General features: G+C 44.0%; 1 long non-coding RNA gene across 2 annotated transcripts; it reads right to left on the bottom strand.

Moving 5' to 3' along the window:
• Positions 1 to 4,392: 4,392 nt before the first annotated feature.
• Positions 4,393 to 12,489, bottom strand: LOC119565218. Of its 2 annotated transcripts, XR_005223862.1 has the most exons (3): positions 12,151 to 12,489; positions 11,374 to 11,529; positions 4,393 to 4,452 (listed from the first exon to the last, which is right to left on the bottom strand). It is a non-coding gene; the product is annotated as an uncharacterized LOC119565218 (long non-coding RNA). The 2 variants fall into 2 exon arrangements; XR_005223861.2 differs by lacking the exon at positions 4,393 to 4,452 and having other exon boundaries at positions 11,221 to 11,529.
• Positions 12,490 to 14,600: the final 2,111 nt, after the last annotated feature.

Here is a 14,600-nt window from a genome sequence, read left to right as displayed (position 1 = left end):
AAAGCCTTAATAAAATCAAGATTAAATCATGTCTACTGCTTCTCCCCATCTACTAGACCAGTAGCCCTAACAAAGATGTAAATTAGGTTGGTTTGGCATGATTTGTTCTTGAAAAATCCATCCTCGCTATTCCTTATAACCCTATTGTCCTCTATTATCATGCTTACAAATTGATGGTTTAATAACAAAATTATTAAAAATGTTTTTAAAAAGGTTAGATATGAAAACTTCTGATCTGAATTGAAATTTTTTTCATGTCAAAATTTTGCAAACATTTCTGAGATTTTGACTTTTTGTCATAGTTCAGAATGGGAACATTTCTGGAAATCTCAGATTCTTGTGGGACAGGAAAGCCAGTTCCTGCCTAGCTCTACTCACAACCCTATTGTTGCAATGAAATCCAGGAGGGTCACCCTCAAAGATCATAGCCTTGGACGTACACGGAGACACGAGCATCTGAAACCCTAGCCCCATTGAATTCAGTGGAAGTTTCAGAATTTCATCCATAGTATAGATAAGCCTGAGAGAGAATTCTACTGTGCAGACTGGCAGGATGACTTTCATTTGTGTATTACATCTATGCTAATTAATTCATATCCAAAGCAATGGAAGAGAAAGCTTAGCTAGTATTTATCAGAGATGCATATGTCAGGCAGCTGTCTATTGTGAAAGGAGAACATGCCTAGTTTGCCCTCATTGCCACAAAGGCCTTTCACCTTTAATGGTATGGTATTTCTGAGCAGATTACAATAGATTGTTAGGCATTTCTGTATGCTATCACAGTATCTTGCATGAACAAGTAAATGCCATATGGTTTGGGATCTGCACTATGGGTCAGATTCTGTTAGGTGCCAAATGCCTCCTGCAAGCTGCTTAGCCTGCTCCACTTAGGGTATGTCTACACTACGGAATTTGGTCGATTTTATAGAAGTGAATTTTTAGAAATCGATTTTATACAGTCGATTGTGTATGTCCCCACTAAGCGCATTAAGTCAGCAGAGTGTGTCCTCAATACCGTGGCTAGCATCGACTTACGGAGTGGTGCACTGAGGTAGCTATCCCACAGTTTCCGCAGTCTCCGCTGCCCATTGGAATTCTCGGTTAAGCTCCCAATGCCTGATGGGGAAAAAACATTGTTGAGGGTGGTTTTGGGTACATGTCTTCAGTCGCCCCTCTCTCTCTCCCTCCCTTCATGAAAGCAATGGCAGACAATTGTTTCGCACCTTTTTTCCTGGGTTACCCATGCAGACGCCATACCATGGCAAGCATGGAGCCCGCTCAGCTCACCGCTGCTGTTGTGGGCATTGTAAACACCTCACGCATTATCCTGGAGTCTGTGCAGAATCGGGCTAAGAGACTGCAGCATGAGGACGATTTTGATGAGGACATGGACACAGACGTTCCTGAAAGCACAGGCTGTGGCAATTGGGACATCATGGCAGCAGTGGGGCTGGTTGATACAGTGCAGTGCCGATTCTGGGCCCGGCAAACAAGCACAGACTGGTGGGACCGCATAGTGTTGCAGGTCTGGGATGATTCCCAGTGGCTGCAAAACTTTCGCATGCGTAAAGCCACTTTCCTTGAACTTTGTGAGTTGCTTTCCCCTGCCCTAAAGCACAGGAGTACCAAGATGAGAGCTTCCCTGACAGTTGAGAAGTGAGTGGCGATAGTCCTGTGGAAGCTTGCAATGCCTGACTGCTACCGGTCAGTGAGGAATCAATTTGGACTGGGCAAGTCTACTGTGGGGACTGCTATGATCCAAGTAGCCAATGCAATCACTGACGTTCTGCTATCAAGGGTAGTGACTCTAGGAAATGTGCAGGTCATACTGGTGGCTTTGCTGCAATGGGGTTCCTTAACTGTGGTGGAGCGATAGACGGAACACATATCCCAATCTTGGCACCGGACCACCTTGCCAACCCGTACGTAAACCGCAAGGGGTAATTCTCAATGGTGCTGCAAGCACTGGTGGATCACAAGGGATGTTTCACCGACATCAACGAGGGATGGCCGGAAAAAGTGCATGACGCTCACGTCTTTAGGAACTCAGGGCTGTTCGAGCAGTTGCAAGAAGGGACTTACTTCCCAGACCAGAAAATTACTGTTGGGGATGTTGAAATGCCAATAGTCATCCTTGGGGACCCAGCCTACCCCTTGCTCCCATGGCTCATAAAACCGTGCACAGGCAGCCTGGACAGTAGTAAGGAGCAGTTCAACGAAAGGCTGAGCAAGTGCAGAATGGTGGTAGAATGTGCCTTTGGATATTTAAAAGCTTGCTGGTGCTGTTTGCTGACTAGGTTAGACCTCAGCACAACCAACATTCCCATTGTTATTGCTGCTTGCTGTGTGCTTCATAATATCTGTGAGAGTAAGAGAGAAATGTTTATGGAGGGGTGGGAGATTGAGACAAATCACCTGGCGGCCGATTTTGAGCAGCCAGACACCAGGGTGATTAGAAGAACACAGCTAGGCACACTGCACATCAGAGAGGCTTTAAAACCAGTTTCATGACTGGCCAGGCTATGGTGTGACAGCTGTGTATGTTTCTTCTTGCTGCAAATTCCCTGTAAGCCAACCACCCTCCCCCCTTCGATCACAGCTTAAAAAGGAAATAAAGTAACTATTGTTTTGAAACCATGCATTTTTCTTTATTAATTAAAAAAAATTGAGATAACTGACAAGGTAGCTGAGGTGGGGTGGGGTGCAGCAGGAGGGAAGGACAAGGCCACCTTGCTTATTGTATCCACACTACAAATCAAAACTGTTTGAATGACAGCCTTCTGTTGCTTGGGCCATCCTCTGGAGTGGAGTGACTGGGTGCCCAGAGCCAACCCCCACCACATTCTTGGGCGTCTGGGTGAGGAGGATATGGAACTTGGGGAGGAGGGCAATGGATGCAGTACTTTCCTGCAGCTCCAAAAGACGCTTCATCATGTCCGTTTGCTCTCCCATTAGCCTCAGGATCGCCTCCTGCCTCTGCTGTTCACGCTCACTTAATGCTTTCCGGGCCTCTGCCACTGAATGCCTCCATGCATTAAGCTGTGCCCTGTCAGTGTGGGAGGATTGCATGAGCTCGGAAAACATGTAATCGTAAGTGCGGTTTTTTTTGCCTTCTAATCTGCGATAACCTCAGGGATTGAGATGATAGGGGGAACATAGAAACATTTGCACCTGGGGGGGGGGATACAAAGGGAGAGTAAAATTTAAGATGATACATTTCTGAGAACAAAAGGGAGACTCTTTCACAGCCATCAAAGCAATTCACAGCACACAGCACATGTGCTTTAGGTTCAAGGTCGCATTTTGCCTTTTATATTGAGCACCTGCCAGTATGGTGACACATCACACACGGCTGGGCAACAGAATTTGGTTTCCAGGCAGCCATGGTAAGCCTTTTGGTAGGCAGGGTTGGCTTATTCCGCCTTCATAACATGTGGGAATGGTTTCAAACTGCAGTGCCCTCCTTTTCCATAGCAAACAATGCCGGTTGGGTTTCACATTTAAAAGGAGGGGCTGTAGTTTTCGGGTGGATGTGCAGCACACACCTTCCCCCCACCCCACTGCATGGTTATTCTCCGAGATGATCCCTTTTAGCCAAGCACAAACAACCCAGCATGAACGGGGTCCTTTTACTGTTCCCTTACAAAAATTCCCCTATTTCAACCAGGTGACCATGAATGATATCACTCTCCTGAGGCTAACACAGGAGATCTAAAGATAAAGACCGAATGTTGCTTGAATGCGACCAAAACCCAGGACCATTCTCTCCCATGCTTTGTGCTGAAATTATTCCAACTACTTGCTACTGGCTTGGCGTGGTAAAGTGTCCTACTGTGGAGGACGAAATAAGGCAGCCCTCCCCAGAAACCTTCTGCAAAGGCTTTCAGAGTACCTCCAGGAAAGCTTCATGGAGATGTCCCTGGAGGATTCCATCCCTAGACACATTAACAGACTTATCCAGTAGCTGTACTGGCCGTGAATGCATTCCAATTCTTCAGGGCAAATCAAACATTAAACACTATTGCTTTTGAACCCTGTACTGTAGTTACAAATGTGCACTCACCAGAGGTGCCTTCTCTGGCTTCAGGTTCGGGGATCCAGCCTTGGGAGGGTATTGGCTCAAGGGTGATGAAAAGGTTCTGGCTGCCGGGGAAAATGGATTCACCACCTGGCTGCTGCATAGTCTCCTCCTCCTCCTCCTCTTCCTCATCCACAAAATCCTCCTCCCTGTTGCGTGAGACTCCCCCCCTTGCAGGTGCCCATGGACAGTGGTGGGGTAGTGGTAGGGTCCCCCCCCAGAATGCCATGCAGCTGATCATAGAAGCGGCATGTATGGGGCTCTGACCCAGAGCGACCGTTTGCCTCTTTTGTCTTCTGGTAGGCTTGCCTGAGCTCCTTAACTTTCACGTGGCACTGCTGTGTGTCCCTGTTGTAGCCTCTCTCCACCACGCCCTGTGTGATTTTGGCATATATATTAGCATTTCTTCTTTTTGATCAGAGTTCTGCCTGCACAGATTCTTCTCCCCATACAGCAATCAGATCCAGTGTCTCCCATTAACTCCATGCTGGAGCTCGTTTGCAATTCTGGGGGGCCTGCATGGTGACCTGTGCTGCTGAGCTCGCCACACTGACCAAACAGGAAATGAAATTCAAAATTTCCCGGGGCTTTTACTGTGTACCTGGCTAGTGCATCGGAATTCAAAGCGCTGTCCAGAGCGGTCACAATGGAGCACTCTGGGATAGCTCCCGGAGGCCAATACCGTCAAATTGCATCTGCACTACCCCAAATTCGACCCAGCAAGGTCAATTTTAGCACTACTCCCCTTGCTGGGAGGAGTACAGAAGTCGATTTTAAGAGTCCTTTAGATTGATGGAACGGGGTTGGTTGTGTAGACATATTCATTTTAAAATTGACCTAACACGGCTAAATTTGACCTAACCCCGTAATGTAGACCAGGGCTTAATGGGAGCTGAGGGTGCTCAATGTGTCCTCTGATCAGGCCCTTTGTGATACAGAATGCATGCAGGGGCTTGCCTATGTGTGGAAATTAACCAGAATAGCTATTGTAGAATAAACTATGTGAGCTGTAGCTCACGAAAGCTTATGCTCAAATAAATTGGTTAGTCTCTAAGGTGCCACAAGTACTCCTTTTCTTTTTGCTATTCCATACTAGCTCTCTGTGTGGCCACTATTTCAGAATAAAAGTGATTTCATCCCGAATAATTACTTCTTCTTGGAAGTGAATTAAGCTAAACTGAATTCAGGCCACTTTTGTTCACAATGAGAGTAGCTTTACTAATCCATTATATTTTTGGCTTTCACAACATCCAAAGAATTAGATAAATTCATGGAGGATAGGTCCATCAATAGCTATTAGCCATTCACAACATCCCCTGGCAACAAATTCCACAGGTTTACTGTGCCTTGTGTGAAGAAGTATTTCCTTTTGTTTGTTTTAAACCTACTGCCTATGGAATTCATCAGGTGGCCCCTGGTTCTTTTGTTACGGAAAAGGCTAAATAACACTTCCTTATTCACTTTTACCACACCATTCATGATTTTATAGACCCTTAGTCTACCATATTCCCCCTTAGTCTCTCCTCCAAACAGAATAGTCCCAATCTTTTTAATCTCTCCTCATATGGAAGCTTTTCCATAGCCTTTATCATTTTTGTTGCCTTCTCTGTATGTTTTCCTTTTCTAATATATCCATGGGCAGCGGATATCATAGGCTGGGGGAGCCTGTGCCTCCCCGAACAGACTGGCATGAGCCCATCCCCAGACCCCTCCTGCAGTTCCCTGAGTTCTGCCCTGGCCCTGGCTGCCTGGGGCCGGGGCTGGGGCTGGCCGGCCGGCCTGCCACAGGGACTCAGGCAGCTGGGGCCGTGCTGCCCTTGGCCACATCACCTGACCACCCAGCGTTCGGGCCGAGGTGGAGGTCTCTGGGCTCCTGTGGAGGTGGGGGGACTGGAAAGGAAGGGGAAGGGCCTCGGGGGCGGAGGGGCCCGGAAGTTAGCCTCCCCCAACAGCCGGGTCACCAGCTGCCTATAAATATATCTTTTTTGAGATGGGGCAGTCAGAACTGCATGCACTATTCAAGGTGTGAGCCTACCTTTTAGATAATTTAGGATTTAGATAACGGCATTGTGATATTTACTGTCTTATTGTCTGTCCCTTTCCTAATGCTTCCTCATATACTGTTAGCTTTTTTTGACTGCCACTACACGTCAATGAACTATCCACAATGACTCCAAGATCTCTTTCTTGAATAGTAACAGCTAATTTAGACCCCATCATTTTGTATTTTGGTTGGGATTATTTTTCCATTGTGCATTACTTTGTACTTATCAACATTGAATTTCATCTGCCATTTTGTTGTCCAGTCACCCAGTTTTGTGAGATCCCTTTGTAACTCTTTGCAGTTTGCTTTGGACATAACTATCTTTAGTAGTTTTGTGTCATCTGCAAACTTTGCCACCTCACTATTTCCTGTTCTATTAATATGTTGAACAACAATCGTCCCACTACAGATCCCTGCAAGATACCACTATTTACTTCTCTCTATTCTGAAAACTGACCATTTATTCCTACCCTTTCCTGTCTTTTAACCATGATCTGATCCATGACAGGACCTTCCCTCTTATCCCACAGCTGCTTACTTTGCTTAAGAGCTTTGGGTGAGGGCTTTCTGAAAATCCAAGTACTCTATATCCACTGGATCACCCCATCCATGTTTGTTGACTCCCCTTAAAGAATGCTAGTAGGTTGGTGAGGCATGATTTCCCTTTACAAAAGCCATGTTGGCTCTTCCCCAACAAATTATGTTCATCTATGTGTCTGGCGATTCTGTTTTTTACTATAATGTCAACCAATTTGCCTGGTCCTGAAGTCAGGCTTACTCACCTGTAATTGTCAGTATTGCCTCTGGAGCCTTTTTAAAAAATTGGTGTCACATTAGCTATCCTCCAGTCATCTGGTACAGAAGCAGATTTAAGTGATAGGTTACATACCACAGTTAGTAGTTCTGCAATATCATATTTGAGTTACTTCAGAACTGTTGGGTGAATACTATCTGGTCCTGGCGTTTTCTGATCGTTTTATTTATCAATTTATTCCAAAACTGCCTCTAATTGACACCTCAGTCTGGAACAGTTCTTCTGATTTGTCACCTAAAAAGAATGGGAATCTCCCTCAAATCCTCTGCAGTCAAAATGGATGCAAAGAATTTATTTCTCTTCTCTGCAGTGGCTTTGTCTTCCTTGAGTTCTCCTTTAACACTTCAATCATACAGGTTTCAGAGTAGCAGCCGTGTTAGTCTGTATTTGCAAAAAGAAAAGGAGTACTTGTGGCACCTTAGAGACTAACCAATTTATTTGAGCATAAGCTTCCGTGAGCTACAGCTCACTTTATCGGATGCATTCAGTGGAAAATACAGTGGGGAGATTTATATACACAGAGAACATGAAACAATGGGTGTTACCATACACACTGTAACCAGAGTGATCACTTAAGGTGAGCTATTACTAGCAGGAGCGCGGGGGGGTGGGGGTGGAATAAACATGGGTGCCACAAGTACTCCCTTTTTTTTTTTTCAATCATACAGTGGCTGCACTGATTGTGGCAGGCTTGCTGCTTCTGATGTACTTCCCCCCCTCCCCACCACTATTAGTTTGAGTCTTTTGCTAGTTGCTCTTCAAATTTTGTTTTGGCAAGCCTAATTCTACTTGACTTGCCAGTGTTTATGTTCCCTTCTATTTTCCTCAGTAGGATTTGACTTCCAATTTTTAAAGGATGTCTTTTTGCCTCTAACAGCCTCTTCTACTCTGTAGTTTAGCCATGGTGGGTTTTTTTAATCTTCTTACTATTTCTTTTTAAATTTGGGATGTACATTTAATTTGAGCCTCTATTATGGTGTTTTTAAAAAGCTTCCATGCAGCATGCAGGTATTTCACTTTGGGGGCTGTACCTTTTCATTTCCATTTAATTAGCTTCCTAATTTTTGTGTAGTTCCCTTTCTGAAGTTAAATGCTACTGTGGTGGGCTTCTTTGGTAGTCCCCCTACAAGGATGTAGCATTTCATTACATTATGGTTGCTATTACTGAGCAGTTCAGCAATATCCACTTCTTGGACCAGATCCTGTGCTCCACTTAAGACTAAATCAAGTATTGCCTCTCCCCTTGTGGATTCCAGGACTAGCTGCTCTAAGAAGCCAACATTAATGGTGTTTAGAACTTTTATTTCTGCATCCCATCCTGAAGTGACATGTACCCAGTCAATATGGGGATAGTTGAAATCTCCCACTATTATTGATTTTTTTTATTTTTATAGCCTCTCTAATCGCCCTGAGCAGTTCACAATCATCGTCACTATCCTGGTCAGGTGGTTTGTAGTATATTCCTACTGCTATTCTCTTATTATTCAAGCATGGAATTTCTGTCCATAGAGATTCTATGGTACAGTTTGATTCATTTAAGGTTTTTGCTATATTTGACTGTATGCTTTCTTTCACATATAGTGCCACTCCCGCACCAGCATAACCTACTCAGTCATTGCTATATATTTTGTATCCTGGTATTACCATGGCCCATTGATTGTCATCATTCCACCAAGTTTCTGTGGTGCCTATTATATCAATAGCCTCATTTAAATACCAGGCACTCAAGTTCACCCATTTTATTATTTAGACTTCTAGCATTTGTATACAAGCACTTATAAAATTTGTCACGTTTTAGTTGGCTGCCTTCATATGATATAACTGAACAGGACTCTTTCATTTTACTTTTTCTCTTCAGTTCATATCTGTAATTTATAAACTTCTATCCTGTCCTCTTTACTAGAAGTGAGAGAATCCCCATTAATAGATCCCCCATGTGGGATGTCTCTGTCTGAACCACATACTCCTCTGTACCTATCAGCTTTTCTCCAGCCCTTAGTTTAAAAACTCCTCTATGGCCTTTTTAATTTTACGCACCACCTATCTGGTTCCGTTTTGGTTTAGGTGGAGCTCATCCTTCCTGTATAGGCTCATCCTTTCCCAAAAGGTTCCCCAGTTCCTAATAAACCTAAAACTCACCTTCCTACGCTATTGTCTCATTCACCATTGAGACCCTGCAGTTCTGCCTGTCTAACTGGAAGCATTTAAGAGAATGCTACTTTAATCTCTTACCGAGAAGCCTAAATTTGGCCTCCAGGACCTGTCTCCTAACTTTCCCTATGTCACTGGTACTTACGTGCACCTGGTCATCCCCTTTACTGCCCCTAAGTCTATCAGCAATTTTTGCACCCTGCAAGCGATTCTCCTTGTCATCACAAATCCAGCTGTCTATATTTCTAATGATTGAATCTCCTATTACTATTCCCTGTCTCTTTCTAATAATTGGGATTCTCTCCCACAGAGAGGTGTCCTCAGTTTGCGAGGATACCTAGACATCATCTGGAAGGAGGGTCCCAACTATGGGATCGTTTCCCTCTGCTCCACTTTGATGTTCTCCTTCCCCAAAGCTCTCATCCTCCTCAACAGCACAGATGCTGTCAGATGGGGGGGTGGAGGGGTGACTACTGTACTGTGTCCCAGAAAGACTCATCTATGTACCTCTGTGCCTCCCTTAGGTCCTCCAGTTCAGCCACTCTGGTCTCGCAATCCATATAAATATCCAATCCTTTTTTTACTTAGCCTGGATACTACTCAACATGAATAATATTGGAAAAATCTGTCCCTTAGCTTGCAAATAAAGCCAAATGAGTGCTATTTTAGGTCTAATCCCCAATGTCTTCTCATTCTCCCATCACTGCCCCAGGATCACCTCACAAATGCTGGAAACAAAGTGATGACACTGTGATCCCATCCTGGACCTTGTCTTGTGTCTGACCCTCTATGGAAAACTCCTCTGTTGGCACTGGAGAGATGTCATCTTCTCTCAGTGCAGTGACACACTTGGAGAAGGAATGTCTTCACATTTCTGGGTGGGCCTGCCAAACAGCTTTTTCAGGACTCTCCTTGCCCCACCCTAAATGTCCCCCCTCTCCTGTCTGCCCTGGTTCACATTGTGCACAGGGCTGGCTTCAGGATTCTGAGGATGGTAGGTGCGATGACTGTGTGGAGCATGCCATTACTTACCTGACTCATATTATAAAAAAGTAGCAGGCAACAACACGGAGCCGTCACAATTTCAGTTCATCTTACTGGTAAGACTTCTTTAGATAAGGGATTAAATGTTTCTTAAAACCAATTATACATCCTGTAACTCCTCCAGCAGCAAGTCTGTTGCACTCTTGTACAGAGAGGCCTTTCTTCTAAGTACTAATGTACTAGGAGTTTACTTATTGCTTACACAGTTACAAATGCTGTCTCTGCTGTCATTCCTGTAAATACATTCTCAGCAGTTTTCTGGTATTTTCAGCTATGATAATATTTGCATAGTGCAAAAGATCTCCCCTCCCCCTCATAAAAACAAAACACAAACAAACTCAAGTTATAAATACTAAAGTCTCTCAAGTGTCATGTTTCTAAGGCTTTAATATGCTCTGCTCCTGCCCAGGGATGAGTTAATCAATCTGAGAAAAGTTATTTCTAAGTGCTTGCTGTATATGTTTGAGGGAAAATAGGAAATATCTGAGTTTGATAACGGTTGAGTTTGAATCAAAGCAAATGGCATGTAGCCAGAGCCTGGTTCACAAGAAAGGGCGAGGTTCCTAGGAAATCATAATTATACAGCTTCCTGTTTTTAAAGATGTATTTCAACAAGGATCGCAGCCGCTTCAAAGCAAATAGATGCTTGCTACCATTAGGAAAGCACTGAGTGAGCTCTCTCCAGAATATTGCTCAGTGCCAGCAAGTTGCACAGCTCTCTGCTTTTCTTAAAAGTGATTCATGCTGGAAATGAAATCAGGCTTCCTTTTTTGGGTTTCGGCTACAGCAGGGTCAGTAAACGTTTGCAGTGTTGGACTCTTTTTTCTGCTTTTGCTGTTGTACAAACTTTAGGCCTTGTCCTTGGCAATGCTGAGTGTGCTCAAGAGTTTAAGGTGCTCAGTGCCCTGCTCGATTGGGCCCTTTATATACAAAATGATTAAAACACAAGGCACACGTTTTTAGGGGAAAACATCCTGCAACAGATCTATTGCAATCTTTTATATAGCATCAAAATACCTCTCCTTTTCCCCCACCCCCTCCAAAGAGAACAACTTATACTCTAAATTGTCGGTTCTTTGTACTACTTACTCTAAAAAATATCATTTTATTTCTGAAATGAGAAAACAGGTTTCATGCTGCAGCTTGGATACTTATATTAAAGGTACAAACTTGCTAATCGTGTACATTTTGTTTTCTTAAAGTATACCTTTTAGAGGCAGCAAAATGCTTTCGCTCTTTTACCCAGCATATGTTGACCAGTTTAAAACAATGTCACGATGGGCTGGTGATACAGTTGACTGGTTTCACGTCCACTGGAGTTTGGCATTGAATTGTCTTGAGTTAGTCAGCCACAAGTTTCTGGATCACCTCTGTTGGCATGGGTCACCTTTTCCAGTGCTGGGAAGGGAGAGACACTGGGAGGTGAAACACTGCATGATTTCTTGTTTAATCAGAGTACAAACATTTGTACTTTAATCCAGAACAGTTTTATTAATTTTGATCACAGGGGACTGTAGAGAAGCCTGAAGTTTTTCAACTCCCCCTCCACCTTTGCTGTCAGATGTTACTATGGCTACCACCTAGATTACCCAGAATGATACAAATTGAGGAAATAGATTCCTTTTAAAAACAGGATTGGAATACAAACTTGGAGTGAGATGGTCAGGGATGCAACCCCGTTCTCTGGGTGTCCCTAAGCCTGTGACTGCCAGATGTTAGGACTGAATGACAGGGGAAGGATCACTTGATAACTGCCCTGTTCTGTTCATTGCCTTTGAAGCATCTGGCATTGGCTCGTGTCAGAAGACAGGATACTGGGATCAATGGACCATTGGTCTGACCCAGTATGGCAAGTCTGACATTCTTAAGAATATTTAGACTTTATTGCTAACAATATTTTTGGAAGAGATATTACACCACACATTTCAGGGATTAAGCCTAGCTTTAACTATTAGAGATCAAGATGAGATATAATGTGGAGACGGATTATCCCCCATCTGCCTACCACAGGGTTCTTACCTTCCGCTGAGGCATCTCGTGCTGGCCACTGTCAGAGACTGGATATTGGACTAGCTGAACCTCGGGTCTGATTCAATCTGGCAATTCCTTTGGTCCTATCTTACTCCTCAAACACTTCCATTGACTTACTTAAGGCGTTGAGGCCTTGTTATTGTTTGCATCACTGTATCTGCACCAATGCAACCCCACAGTGTAGATGTGCTGCCCTGGTGTGACTACCCGAGGAAGCTACCAGAGTAAATCACACCAGTGCGAGCCTGATGCGACGTTACTGCATTGAGTAGTTAGGCTGGTGCATATGTACCTCGTATAAATCTCTAAGGAGTTACGCAGACAGAATCTGGCTGTCAAAAGGAAGTTTGAAGCCGTCAGCCCCTCTTTCAATTGCTTTGTTTCCTAAGTGTCTGGGAAGCTATTTAGAGGAAGTGAGGAGGGCTGAATATGTAGGGCACATGTGCTGGCCGTGAACTGTGCAGTCAGGAACCGTAAAATACTTTTGTAAGCTAAAGCAACAGTTTCAGTGCTTTTTACCCTCAGATTTATTTTGCTTTGGATATATCCGAGTCCAGCAATGTAGCTGGGAAAACAGAAGAGAGGGAGTTCCGATTTAAAATCTGTTGCAAATGCAGCTCTCTGACTTCAGACTGAAGAGTGTTATGTAAACTGTTTAATCAGGAAAACAGAAGCTGGCTATGCCAAATGTGATATGTTTACTCCCCAAGTCTCTCCAGATTTTACAGTATAAGCCTGAACTGAGTTAGAGGGAAAGGCTATGCTCAGTCAGCTGTGTTTCTGCTAGTGTCATTGGTGAAGGGCCTGACCATGGGAAGTTCTGAGCATCTACAAGTCTCTGAACAGCAGGGAGGGTAGGATTGTGGGGCACGTGGAAGTTGGGTGGAGGGGTGGGAACCTGAGGATGTGGGTGAGGATGGAAAGGACATGTTGGAATAGGAGACCAACTGCAATGGACAGAACAAGAAAGCAAACAACCTCTAAGAGCCATAAGAGGGAACTGGGCTGGAGGTGTGACAAGTGGCCTCTGACATTGCACGTACACCTTTTGGCCACTAAGATACTTTTTCATGATTGAAAAAAGTTGTGAAGAATCGACTTAGATGTCCCTAGACTCTGATTGCCAGAAGCTGGGAGTGGACGACAGGGATGAACCACTTGATGATTGCCTGCTCTGTTCACCCCCTCTGAAGCACCTGGCATTAGCCACAGCCAGAAGATAGGACACTGGACTAGCTGGTCAATTGGTCTGACCCAGTATGGCCGTTCTTATCTTCTTATTGCAGCAGTTTGTTCTGGGGTATTTGGAATGTAGTAGTACTATTCAAGTCACTGAGCACTGAATTTCCTGTTGTGTAATTCTCAAAACTGCCATAGGCAAAGTTATTTTATCCTTCGAGTCCCCCAAGCCCTGAAGCAAATTAGCTGTAACAGTAAATGATTTATTGTGAAATAACGATTACAGTGATTCCATTTCTATACAGGGCGTGAGTCTGACTTTATGGCTGTTTTCAGTGGGCACATGCTTTAGGGATCCTGACTTTGCACATTGGGTGTTGCACTGCAATAATGTCTCAAAATCTGGGCCCTAGCCTATCCTTCCCCATACTTACCCTTTGCCTTTGATTCTAGCCTCTTGGAATTATCCTGCTTATCCTAATATTACATTATTAATGTCTTGATAATAGTTAGTACTTACATACCACTTTTCATTTTCTCAAGTGCTGGACTAACATTAAGGCCTGGCCTACATACAGATTTTTATACCAGTATAACTATTTCCGTTGGTGGGGGGACAGGGGACAGAGATCTTTTTTTTATTAATATTTTTATATCAGTACAACCCCTAGTGCAGATGCAGTTATTCCAGTATAAAAGTGTTTTATGGCAGTGTAGCTATTCTCATATGGAAAGGGGAATTATTTATAAAGGGGCTGTAGCACTTAACTCTACCAATACTTATCTGTGCAGACAAGGCCTAAAAACCAGAGTTTGCCACCCTTATCCACACTGAGTAATTTCATGAGTAGTCCTGGAACCAGGCCCTAACTAATGAGGCATCACAGCCCCCATGAATCCAAGGGGTATTACTATTACCATCATGCAGATGGGAAAACTGAAGTCTTGTCTGTGCACTAACTTCAAATGCACAGAGTTGCACCAGTTTTAATTAATCCAGTTTAGTGCGGATTCCTATGTGGACACTTTTATTTGGTAAGGAGGATCTTATTTTGGTTTTGCTCTAAGCTGCTTCTGATCAACCTAAACTAAACTGAAACAAGCCTAGTATAAACTGCCATAGAGTGTCCACACAGCCTTTTGTACTGTTTTAACCAAATGGGTTTAAAATCCCACCTAGAGTTAAACCGGCGCAACTCAGTGTGTAAACAAGCTGTGAGACAAAGGATGAGTGGCCTAGCTAGCTCCCTCCAGTGAGT

Source organism: Chelonia mydas, chromosome 1 (genome assembly GCF_015237465.2).
Source record: "Chelonia mydas isolate rCheMyd1 chromosome 1, rCheMyd1.pri.v2, whole genome shotgun sequence".
In the NCBI taxonomy this organism is placed as follows: domain Eukaryota; kingdom Metazoa; phylum Chordata; order Testudines; family Cheloniidae; genus Chelonia; species Chelonia mydas.
The sequence above is the reverse complement of the archived record's forward strand: the minus strand, read 5'-3'. Positions and strand labels throughout refer to the sequence as shown.